General features: G+C 35.8%; 1 protein-coding gene across 2 annotated transcripts in view; it reads left to right on the top strand.

Moving 5' to 3' along the window:
* The window catches only part of LOC150107380 (N-acetyltaurine hydrolase), a 122104-nt gene that overhangs the window by 37465 nt on the left and 71070 nt on the right, over positions 1 to 13569 (top strand). The window lies entirely within an intron of this gene.

Here is a 13569-nt window from a genome sequence, read left to right as displayed (position 1 = left end):
AACTGCTGCTTTGTAACTTTTGATTCATTTGGAGCATATTGAAATCATCTGCCTTTGTTCTGGGGTGTTGGGGTGTTGCTACAGACCCAGGAGCACAGAGGGTGGGGACCAGGAAATGGTTAGACAGTTGAGTTTGGCAAGTGCAAGAAGAATAATTGTTATGGGAGATTTTAACTACAGTAGTATAAATTGGGAAGAGGAAGATGCATGTAGCAATAGGGCAATGGAATTTCTAGAATTCTTGAGGGACAAATGTTTTAGGTAACATGTAACAGAGGGAACAAGAGGTTCAGAAGTTTTGGATTTGGTTATAGCATCAGAAGAGTTGATAATAACTGAGATGACATCTCTCCCATCAGTTGGAGAGAGTGACCATATGGTTTTGACTTGGAAAATGAATAGACATGCAGGAGTATCAAAGAGACAGAAACGTATGTGGAATTATAAGGCAGGCAATTATAATAGTCTAAGATGTCAACATGGGGAAGTTTCATGGAGGGAGGAATTGGAAGGCCGGGATATCATTAGTGCTTGGGAAATTGTGAAAAAATATTTGTTAACAGCAATGGTAAGTTGTATACCACGAGTGAACCAGAGGACACAATTTGGAGTAAAGTGGATGACAAACAATATTAAATAGGAATTGCATGCAAAAAAGAGGCTATGAAAGAGATATAAGGAGACAGGTGAAGAGAAGATGCATGAAGAGTATCAGACACAGGCCAGAAGAGTGACTAGTATGGTAAGGAAGAAGAAACTGGAATATGAGAGGAGATTGGCCCTAAGATCCAAAGAAAATCCTAGGGAATTTTTTAGATATGTGGCCAGTAGGAGGAGAAATGACTATGGAAGAATGATATTGTGGGATAAAAATGGGAATAGAGTGACTGATGTAGAGGACATAGTGGAATTGTTCAATGAACACTTTATTGGAGTATTTCATCCTGGAGGAGTCAGTTTTAATGCTAGAGGGATTGGGCAGGTTGAAGGTTTAGAGGTACAGGAGGAGAGTGTGTTTCAAATACTGAGTACTCTGGATGTCAGTAAAGCTGTGGGACTGGATGTTATTTCACCACGAGTTTTGAGAGAATGTGCTAGGGAACTGACAGTGCCCTTGACCTGGATTTTCAATGCAAGTCTGGCTGTGGGAAAGGTGCCCATGGAATGGAAGGAAGGTAAGATAGTGCCATTGCATAAGGGCGGTAGTAGACTGGAAGTGTCTAATTATAGGCCAGTTTGTGTGTTATCAGTAGTTAGTAAGATCTTGGAGAAAGTAGTGAAGGACCGTATACAGCATTGGGCAGATGAGGATAATGTTATCTGTGAGAGTCGACATGGATTTGTGAAGGGGCACTCTTGTTTTAGCAATATGCTAGCCTTTTATAATAAAGTTACAAGAGCATTAGATGAGGGAAAGGCATATACTGCCATTTTCCTAGACTTAGCAAAGGCATTTGACAGGGTGCCACATGATAAGCTGATATTCAAGTTGCAGCACATGGGTCTGGATGTCAACTGGATTCAGGATTGGCTGTCTGATAGGTATCAGAGAGTTGTGTATGGAGGAGCAATATTAAAGAGGCAGAAGGTTATAAGTTGGGTTCCACAGGGCTCAGTACTGGGACCTATATTGTTTAACCTTTATATCAATGACATTGTCAGTGGATTGCAAGGGGATATTCAGTTGTTTGCAGATGATGTGAAGCTGGAAGGATTATTAGTAATAGTGCAGATGTGGTAGCCCAGCAAGAGGATTTGAATAAGCTAGATAGATGGGTAAATGAATGGGGGTATCAGTTTAATGCAGCAAAATATAAGGTCTTGAGGTTTGGTACACATCGATGGGATGCTGCATACTCTATGAGAGTAGTTAAACTGGAGGAAGTAGAAAAGACAAGATCTGGGTTTGATGATTGATAGAAACCTGAAATTTAATGGACATATTGCAAAGGTAGTGAAGGCAACGCAGAAGATTGCTGCAATAATGAGAAGGACAGTGACCTGCAGAGATAAAATGGTTATCATCATTCCGTTGTATAAGACTCTGATCAGACCACACTTAGACGATTGTTCTCAGATCTGGTCCCCAGGATTTGAAAGGGATAAATTAACTGTGGAAAGGGTACAAAGGCAGATAACAAAGATGGTTTCAGGACTGTACAATGATAGGGGACATCTAGGGGATGTTTAGGAATGACAGGGAAATTTAGAGGACATATTGCAAAGGTAACGTAGGTAACGCAGAGGATTGCTGCAATAATGAGAAGGACACTGACCTGCAGAGATAAAATGGTTATCATCATTCCGTTGTATAAGACTCTGATCAGACCACACTTAGACGATTGTTCTCAGATCTGGTCCCCAGGATTTGAAAGGGATAAATTAGCTGTGGAAAGGGTACAAAGGCGGATAACAAAGATGGTTTCAGTACTGTACAATGATAGTTATGAGGATCGGCTCAGGGAATGTGGACTGCAGAGTTTGGTGGATAGAAGAAGGAGAGGTGATATGATTGAGACTTTTAAACTGTTGAGAAGTGGTTACAGGGTTGACACTGGTGAGTTCTTTCACTTGGTTGAACAGCAGGAAGGAGTGATGACAAGAGGCTATCCCTGGAAGTTACGAAAGGAAACTGTGAGCAAGAGGATGAGGAGTGGTTTCTTTGCATGTAGGGTGGTTGAACCATGGAATGCATTGCCTGATGGAGTGGTGCGAGCGAGAATGGTCAATGAGTTTAAGGAGTGCTATGATAGACTTTGTGTTTCTTAGGTGGGGACCTCCCCTCGATGAGTCTTGATACATTTTGTGTTTCTTAGGAGGGACCTCCCACGATGAATCTTTTGACTCCATGGAGGCCTGAATAATAATAATAATAATTGCAACAAATCAAATTACTTCCCAACTGCTGCTTTGTAACTTTTGTCGTGACGTTGTTCTCTTGATGTTCAAATCCGCCATCTTGTTAAAAGTCACTTTCATAAAATAAAGGAAAACTAATTGTAAATTGATCACTGATCTAAGGGTAGAGAAATTTCTATTATACTGCGCCACTCTATCCTTAGATAAGTCTATATGAAACAGTACGATCAATTCAAAGTTAGTTAGCAGTCCTTTCATTCAATCAGGCCGAAGTATTTATTTTCCTTCTGCGATTCCCGCTAGATTCGAATTTTTGTGAACGGTGCAGTAATAAGAAATTCAGGCAAATACAATAGTTAGATTAACCAATGAAACATTTAATATAGGTCATATAACACATACATAAATTTTACTTCTAATTTCTGTATACTAGAAACAAGTCAAACATTGTTTAGATAATCTCAATAGCACAATCTTCAAAGTCTTCACATGTACTTTCTCAGCTTCTGGGTTACAAAGTTTCTACACTTAAATTAATATAATGGAATATCCAATCTAGTCAGTTTTCACACAATTCTCAGTCATGCTATAAGTTCAAAATATTACAAGCACTAATAGCTGAAAATATCTTTCAAACAATTCTTATCTCCAACTCTCATTCACAAAGAGTTTCCACAGTTAAAGTAGCGTTAAGCATACCGTAATTAACACACAATTCTTCAAGCATAGAAATAATACACTATGATAAACTTTACCGGAAATAGTTCCTAATACATCAATTATGTTGTGAGCAAACCTTTGGAACTTATTTATCTTACTTAATAAAAACACATCTACAAGACTTATCCTCGGTTATACTTAAAGCACTATCAAATGCACTTCAGAATTCTAGACTTCAATTACAGGGTACTTCAACTATCGTCGTTACCACTCATAAACTAATTAAACACCTTGAGGTTCTTTTTAGGGCAAATCGGAAATAAGCCACAATTCTAGAATGGCCGGGTTCATTCAGAATTCTTCCTTAAACATCCAGCTTTTTATTTTATCCGATTGTAGTATTAATTTCCTTTTCATTATTACTGCTGATTATACTTTCAGCTAACTATAAAGCTCGTTTCGTCCTTGCTCACTTATAAAAAAATATCCACTCAACTCCTACCCTTAAGAACCTTTTATTTACTTCTACTTCTCTAGTTTATCTCCTTGCTACCTTTTAGTTCCAAAATTCCGTTCCGACTCCCCTACTACGTATATATTTTCTCTTCTTATTTAGCCCACGCTCTCCCCCACTCGCGCTCATTTATTTCACGCGTCTCTATGACAACCGATAAACGTAAACATTCTTGCGAATGTTACATTAGGCTATACAACTACATTGAGTTATTACATAACATTAAGCTTTCACAAAACAGGAATAATTAGAATATTTGCTTTTCAATAAATGCGTAGCTAAATTACAAATATAAGTTCTTAGAATATTGACATAACAATAAATAAAATAGCTTAATAATATTTAATACAGAACCTCTTTATCATTAACACTTTCTTTTGATTAAATAATTAAAAACTTGATATAATTAAGGCAGTTATACGATATCAATTATAATTTATGTTATTTACATTAAATAATATTTACAAATATAGTTCTTGTGACGGAAAATCATTTTGGATTCTGAATCAAATAACATTTATTCTAATTTCTACATAATCAGAATCCAACACTTTGATTCATTTGGAGCATATTGAAGTCATCTACCTTTGTTCTACATCACTGCTATAACATACAATATAGTACACTTATAACAAAAATATTATTATTATTGTACAGGCACCTCCATGGACTCTGAAAACTCATCATGGGAAACCCAATTTATCCACACAATCTATCATACCTCTCCTTGATCCCATTAACAGACAAAGTGCTAACAACCGACCCTGGTAACCCAATCATTCATTCATTCATAACTCTTCAAGTTAAATATCTAGTCCTTACATCCGTACTAACGACACTTTTACCTAACCTCAGGGTTGACCCCTTGTTCTGCCCGCTCTAGCTACGTGCTGAAGCATTTCGCCTACATCAGTCCAATAAAACTCTTTAAGTAGCTTAAATGTTTCTATCATATCCCCTCTTTTTTTTTGCCTATCAACCAACTTCTGCAGTCCACACACACTTTCAATCTATCCTCATAGGAAATATTACACAGAATGCTCACCACCTTGGTTGCTTACCTCTGAATCCTCTCCACCACTTCCTCATCCCAAGAAACCCAGGAGACCAGACCTGAGCACAGTAATCTAGATGTGGATGTATCAAGGCCTTATAAAGAGGGATAACAACTTCCTTATCTCTAGTTGTTAGTGTGTTCTTCAATAGCCATGTAATCTTATGAGCTATTTTAGCAACCTTAGCAATATATCCTCTAAATTTCAACTCTCTATCTGCCAAAACCACCCCCTATATCCCTAGCTTCATCTATTTTCTGGAGTTCAGTACCATCAATGTGGTACACAGCTTTATAATCTATTTATCCTAAAAATCATAACATTGCATTTCTCCACATTAAACCAATACCCATTTTGTTTTGCCCATACTGACAGCTTATTTTTTTAAATCATCCTGCAAGCTTTCCACATTGCCTGAATTTGCTATTACTGTACCTAATTTTGCATCATCAGTAAACAATTGAATATTTCCTTTCAGATTATTTCCTATATCTTGTTTTTGCACAAATTAAATAGTAGTGGTCCTAGCATTGAACCTTGCAGTGCACTCTTGGTCACCAGCTTTCTCCTGGATTCTGCTTCTCCATATACCACTTTTCGATATCTGTCCAGCAACTACCCTTTTATCCATGTAACCAGTGTCATATCCATCCCTAATTTGTGTAATAGAGTTGCATGTGGTATTCAGTCAATGCTTTTGCAAATTCCAGCAGAATCATCTTGTATTGTTTCCCTTATCCAATTTAGATGTCACTCCATTTTAAAAAGTTAGTAAATTACTAAGTATAACTGACCCTTCACAAAGCCATGTCCATGTTGCCCCTCATAAAGTATCATAATCAGTGGTGAGCTATAAGGAGCTTGTGGGGGCTCATGCGAGCCCTTTGTTAATTTTTTCTCAAATTTGCGAACCCCTTGTTTAATAATCTTGTAGAACTAGAAAATACACCACGGAATGTATACATGCTACTAATTGCTACTTCAAATTCATACAGATTTTCTGATAACTATTTAAAAAATCATATCATTGCATTTTGTTCTGATGGAACTAGTGTAATGTTAGGAAACAAATCAGCTGTTGCAATCAAACTTCTACAAAGATTTCCCAACATTGTGAGTTGGCATTACCTAGCTCATTGTTTACAATTAGCATTAGACGATTCGATAAAAAAAACATTAAAAAAATAAATAAATTTTGAAATATTTATGGATAAATTATATGTTTATCATCAATCACCAAAAAATCAACGAGAATTAAATACGATTGCAAAAGGCCTTGGTATCGAAATTTTAAAGATCGGCTATGTGTTTGGACCATGATGGGCAGCTTGCAGTTTACGAACGACTCTTGCTGTATGGAGAAATTATCCAGCTTTATGCAAGCATTTTGCATCAAACGATTAATATGAGGGCTTTTTAAACCGACTTCTCAATTTGGAATTTTTAAAAGATCTAGCATTAATGATTGATATCCTACAGGAATTATCATATCTGTTGGAAGCTCTACAAAGTTGCAATATAAGTATTATAAGGGCCAGTGGCACACCCAGGAAAAAAGGAAAAAACACTAGAAAATTTTCCAAAAATCTTTTCCAAATTAAAATTCATTTTTTTTATTTATGTTGTGTCGTGTCTTCTATTTCTATACTACTTATGAATTAGTGATCATTATACATGCTCAGTCATTGGTCGTATGCGATGCTTAGTGTGTATTCTCAAATCGTCTATTCAACTCTCCCCCCCCAAGATTAGATCTTGAGTGCTCGGCCCCCTCCAAGATTAAATCCTGAGTGCACCACTGATAAGGGCTAAATTAGCTTTTTTTTTTTTTTGCTTGATGTGAGCCCTTTGTTAAAATTTCCATAGCTCACCACTGATCATAATCCTATCCACCCATTCCTGATTTCTGTTTTTGACAATTTTTACAGTACTTTTTTTATCACCACTCCTTAGCTACTGATTGGTCTGTAATTTGTTACTGCATTCTTAGAACCTCTCTTATGCAAAGGAATTATTTTGCCCTCTTTCCACTCTAAATTAAAGACCTAAATTAAATAAAATAAATATTTAAATAAAAATAAAGATCTAAACTGGAGACCTGAATTAAAGAGCCTAGTTATAATAGCTTTTAAAACTATACAGACATGCAAACAATATTTACAAGAAAGAACAAAAAAATCATTCAAAAAGTAATATTTAAGAAAAATAAATCAGTTATGGCTCATTATGTTCTACAACTTATCTTTCAGCCCTCCCAAAATTCTAACATGTAACTCTGTTTGAGTTGATCTTTCAGAAGATTGTTGAAAGAATTGCAGAGATTTTATTACTTTGAAGTTCTTTTTCTGAGGTGCTCTGAATATAGGGAATAATTCTAGCATCACTCTAATCTGTATGTTAAGAGGATTATAAGGTGATAAGAGGAACAACTATTTTGTTAATATTTTTGGCATTGTATGTCTTGTTTTTTAGGCATTGTTGTCTTCATTCAATAGGATTATATTCAATAGTAAATACATTTGAATGTGTTGCTCAGAGAAGCATTACACTCTCAAAATTATGACTCCACTAATTTTAAAAAAGACAAAAAAAAGAGACTTCTAAGTTTACCTAAAATTCATAAATACAATAACCTTTCTCTATCCTATAATACATGCTACACTGATCCTCCAAATAGCTAAACAGTTGGCCAAATCTTTAACTTCCTTCATACTTCATCTTCTATAAAAAATTTCACCCAGTTCAAATATTTAATCCAAAATTTAGTTTTAAATGATAATAATAATAATAATATCATCATTAGTTTTGATATCACTTTTTTATTCACCAATATTCTACTTTCTGACTCTTTAATTTTATTTAAAAATGTCTCCCACCCCTCTTCACTGCTCAACATCGTCTGTTTCTTCAATTTTGCCACCCATACAAGATGCTTCACTTGGAGGGACACCATATATAAACAGCCATAGACACTTCCCTCTCTTGCTTCCTTTAGCCAATTTCTATATGGAGTATTTTGAAAAACATGTTCTTGATACTGCTGTTCTCAAATCTAATTGGCTAAGTAACATTGATTATGTGTTTTTCATTTTGTCACATGACCTCATACACATTAGACTCTTTTCCTCCTCTACCTCAACAGCCAGCACCACAGAATTCAGCTCGCTATAAAAAATAAAAATGACAATAGTCTGTCTTTTATATACACTGTAATGACTAATGGAACTTTTTCTTTCTCAGTTTACTGAAATCTATCCACATGGATGGATATATATATATATATACATACACAAACTTCCCATCATCCCCCACCCTCACCAAACAATATGGTATCATTAAAACCTTTGTTAATAAAGTCACCATCTTCTGTTCCAACCAGGCTTTCTTCTCAACATATAGATTATACTAGTGTTATTTCTATTCCCTATATCTAGGGCTCCTCAGAAAACATTGCTATAACTTGAAAGAAATAGAATCTCTGCACTGCTTTCAAATGTCATATGAGGATGACTGCCATTATCTTTCTCTCCTAAGGATCAGCGCTTTCTCCTTTCTGTTCCAGGTTTGTACAAGATTTCTTCTTTCATGCATCTTGTCATATTATGGACTAACATCTGCTTTGAAGAACACAAGAAATATATCTGCCACCACAACTATGTTCATTCAGGTCTTGCTAACCATTATTGTGGTGGATACCTAGATACTTGGATACCTAGCACAGAATCAGATGGAAAAGACATTTTTTGGATTCCAAGATTTTTTGGAAAAACAGCAGATTAAAAAAAAAAAAAATCTAAATAAATATTATTATTATCATCGTCATCATCATCATCCCCAGATCTCTATGGCATCAAAGACTCATCATAGGAGGTCCTCTCTGTCATACACACAGCTCATCATACCATGCCTTAAATACATTCATATTTTCTGCAGACACCATATTCTCAGGCAATGCATTCCAATCATTCACCAAAGGGGGAGGAGAACAAGAAGGCATCCCTGAAAGCTGTATAAGGAGGGTGTAATCAAAAAAACCTCCATCTTATTCCTTTGCTCATACCCTCCTTACACTGCTTCCAGGGATGACTTCTTGTTCTCCTTCCCTCTCCCAACATTCTATGAAAAAAGCCTATTCAACAAAATATAATTGTGTTAGATTTGGGAAAGATTAATTTTAGATCCAGGAACATCATTAGAGTCATTAGAGTATATGTCATCCCTAAATTCAAGGAATTTTGTTAAAAAATTGAAGATATACAAGGGTGGTCTGAAAAGTTCTCAGCCTCATCCATAAATGGCAACACTATTGGCAAGATTTTTTTCCCTAAGTTTTTACATCTGTCATAAGCATCCATGTGAAACTGCAAGTCATTCTATCAAGTAGTTTGTTTCATACAGCTGTCTGAAGCAAAAATGTTGTCTGTATCCCTTGAAATGGATAAAATTGAGTATCGTGTGGTTATAAAATTCTTTATAAAATTTTTAAAGGCAAAAGAAATTCATTCGAAGTTCATAAAAGTTTATGGGCACTCTTCTCCTTCATTTTCGACAATTAAAAAATGGGCTGCAAGTTTATACGTGGCCGTACCAGCCTTGAAGATGATCCACGTGAAGGACGTCCAAAAAGTAACAACACCAGAAATCATTGATCAAGTGCATCAGATGACTGGCGCGTCAATGTGCATGAAATTGCTGAGACTGTAGGCATTTCAAAACGTGTAGGATATACTTTGCATGAAGAATTGCAAATTAAAAAGCTTTGCACAAGATGGGTGCTGCGCTTGCTCACAGCAAATCAAAAACACACTCGCATGAAAATCTCTGAACAGTGCTTGGAGCATTTTAACAAGAATAAAACTAATTTTATGTGTCGATTTATTACTATGGATGAGACTTGGATTCACCATTACACACCAGAATCCAAACCTCAGTCAAAACAGTAGACACAAGCCGGTTGTTCAGTGCCAAAGTCAGTTCCATCAGCAGGAAAGGTCATGGCTTTGGCTTTTTGGGATGCCAAAGACATTTTGTTTATTAATTATCTCGAAAAGGGTAAAACCAGGGAATATTATTGCAATCTTTTAACCAGACTAGATGAAAAATTTTGCGAGTAAAGACCCGCAGAAGAAAAAATCATCTTTCATCAGGACAATGTACCTGCCCACAAAGGTGTTTTGGCAATGGGAAAGTGAAGGGATCTGCACTATGAATTGTTGGAACATCCACCTGATTCCCCAGATTTGACTCCCTCTGACTTCTATCTCTTCCCAAAACTAAAACTCTTCCTCACTAGTCAGCGTTTTTCTTCGAATCAAGAGGTGATTGCACTGTAGAGAGGTATTTTGCAGATCTTACTGAGAACCACTACAGGTATGGGATAATGGTGAAGGAGCATCGCTCGAATAAATATATTAGTCTTTAAGGGAGATAATGTTGAAAAATAAAAATAATTTTGAAATTATAAATTTGTTTTTTCAATGTTATGCCAAGAACGTTTCAGATCACCCTCATATGTAGTTGGTTGATGTGAACTATTAAAAAAGTAAGGAAGGAAGAAAGGATTTTATTCTGTTTATTTAGTTGCTAATACAAAAAAAAGTTTACATTATTGAAATTGATGTTTTTTTTATGATTGTGGTGTTTCATTACAAAATTATCGTCTCTGTATTGTATGTAGTTGCAATTATATTCATCACTGTGGTCTTAGATCTTACATGTTTGCCACCCAGCCTGCCCCATTTTAAAGACTACATTAATTGTGGCATAGTTTATGGTTTCATAGCATGTTATGCATGTGGCATGTATGCATCATCTGGTTTAAAAATTTGGCAGGTGATGAATGGGAATGTGTATGCATGCATAAAATGTAGACAGTGAGAAGCACTGGGAGACATAAGTATTTTGATCTCGGGATTCAGCAGCGGTGTAGACAGTGTTTGGAAATGGGTGAATACTAATTTGTGGATGCCAGTAACATATTAGAGGGTGAAGAATATTGAAAGATGCACATATGGATTTGACTTGGGCAGTGTGGCAGAGGAACATAGTTTATCTGATAGCTATGATTGTGTGTATGTGTGCATGTCAGTTGAAAAGCAGAATGTGTGGAGAGAGAAATAGAACTACTGAGAAAAGAGATGGAATATTGAGTTGAGGAGGATGATCATAGAGATTAGAAGGCTGAAGAGATTGGCTAATGTGGGGAGAATGAGAGGTGTGAGAGAAGGGCATGAGAGAGAGAAAGAGAGCAAGGGAAAGAAGAAAGCAAGATAATGGGAGAGACAGGGAAGAGAGGCAATTGGACAAAATTGAGAGAGTATAAAGCAAGGGATAAAGAGACAAGATGGAGGGAAAGTGACAGCGAAAGGAGAGAGAGAAAGAGAGAGGAGAGACAGAGATTGGAAGAAAGAGTCAGGGATGCCAGTATGAGAAGAATGAATGCATTTGTTTGGAGTAACATATATGGGGATTCAATGATTCTGAACGTTGAGATTGAGACATTTAAGCTGTTGAAGGGTTATTATGAGATTAACATTGGAAAGATTTTTCATAAGGCAGAATGAGGGGATAGAACAAGGACAAGGGACTATCCCTGGAAGTTGCAAAAGGAAGTAGTAGATAAAAGAGTAAAAAGTAAGCATTTTGCATGGAGAGTGGTGAGAGCATGGACTGCATTGCTTGAGAGGGTGGTGGAAGTGCAAATGGTAGATGAGTTTAAGGAGTGGTATGATAGACTTTGTGTTGACTTCCCATGCTGAGTCTTGTCACTCCATGAAATTCAAGAAAGATAATAATAATAATAACCTGTATTATGGTTTAGACACAATTTATTTTAACATTTAGAAACATGAAATATAGTTTTCATAGTAAGAATATCAACACATTATACTTTTTTGAAAATTAACCACAATAAAATGTGCATTAACTGGGGATCTTCAGTTATTTGCTGATGATGATGCAAAGTTGGGAAGAATTATAAATAGCACTGCTGATGTTAATTCCTTTCAGGAGAATTTGAATCGACTTTTTACTTGGACAAAAGAGTGGGGTTGTAGTTTTAATATTAATAAGTGCAAGGTGTTGCATTTTGGAGTGCAGAAATATAAGGCTGTGTACTATATTGATGGTACTGTACTGCATGATGAGATTAGAGATTTGGGAGTGATGGTTGACAGTAGGCTGAAGTTTAGAGGGCATATTGCTAGTGTTGCAAAGGCTGCATATCGTGGTGCTGCTATGATAAGGAAGTGGTTGTGTCGCCTGTATAAGGCACTGGTCAGACTACACTTAGGCTGTTGTACTTAGATATGGTCAGCTGGTTTTTAATGTGATGTATCAACATTGGAGAGGGTCCAGAGGCAAGTGACTAATACATTGTCAGGACTTTGGAATGCTGGCTATGGAGAAAGGTTGAAGAAATATGGATTGCAGAGTTTGGTGGATAGGAGGAAGAGAGGTGATACGATAGAGACAAGTTAGTGAGAGGATTTTATCAGATTAATCCAGAGGAGATTATAAAAAGAGTAGAAGGTGAGAGGGGGAAGAACCAGAGGTCATTCCTGGAAGTTATGTAAAAGTGTAGTGAGGAATAGATTTTTTACATGGAGAATTGTCAGTGAATGGAATGCATTACCAGAATATGTTGTTAATGCAAGGAGTGTTAAGGATTTTAAGATTCTATATGATAAATATGTTGTCAGTCGAATGAACCTCCCATGATGAGTCTGTTGACTCCAAATAATAATAATAATAAAATAATAACAAACAGCAAAATAATGCAACAAACTTGCATAAATCATCTGAATAAACGTATTGTCATTTGAATTGGCAAATAAATAAATAAATAAACTTCTATCTGAATATCATTTTGTTCATGAGTGTCTATATTGTAGTGACTTCTTTATTAAACCAATTTAAATATTTAAAATAAGAAATATAAATAAATAAATAAAATAAATCTGCTAATGCCTTTTATTCCCTTATAGGGAGTAGGCGAAGAAATAGAAATAATAAAGTAAATCCGATTATTAATTTTTGAGAGTTGTGGTGTTTGTTGCACTTCACAATTGCCACCCTTAGGCATTGTCTTAATGGGCTACAACAGCCCTGCTTAGACCTTCAGGCTAGCTATCAGAACCCATAGAGAGCACTTCTCTTAGAATTTCCATCAAACCTAATTATGAGCATAACCCAGCACTAACTTTCTTTTGTTGTTGTTTTGTTTTCCACACATATTTTCAAAGTGAAATTCATTCAAATAAAATAAATAATGATGTATAACAAAAAAGTTAATATACTGAAGGACAATATCTAGTATAGGAAATTCCAAGTAAAATAATTTACTTTAAATAAAATAGTAGCCTCAAAGATCATGTGTTTACATTTATTTCATTAATGGCTACCATTAAGGGATTAAAAGTGGTGCAAGATGTTAAATAATTGCATGATTGAAGACAGAAAACTGCTATCTTGGAAAGGCAG

The sequence above is a fragment of the Typopeltis vanoorti genome, chromosome 4, assembly GCF_054136105.1.
Source record: "Typopeltis vanoorti isolate ZY-2024b chromosome 4, IOZ_Tvanoo_1.0, whole genome shotgun sequence".
In the NCBI taxonomy this organism is placed as follows: Eukaryota; Metazoa; Arthropoda; class Arachnida; order Uropygi; family Thelyphonidae; genus Typopeltis; species Typopeltis vanoorti.
The sequence above is the reverse complement of the archived record's forward strand: the minus strand, read 5'-3'. Positions and strand labels throughout refer to the sequence as shown.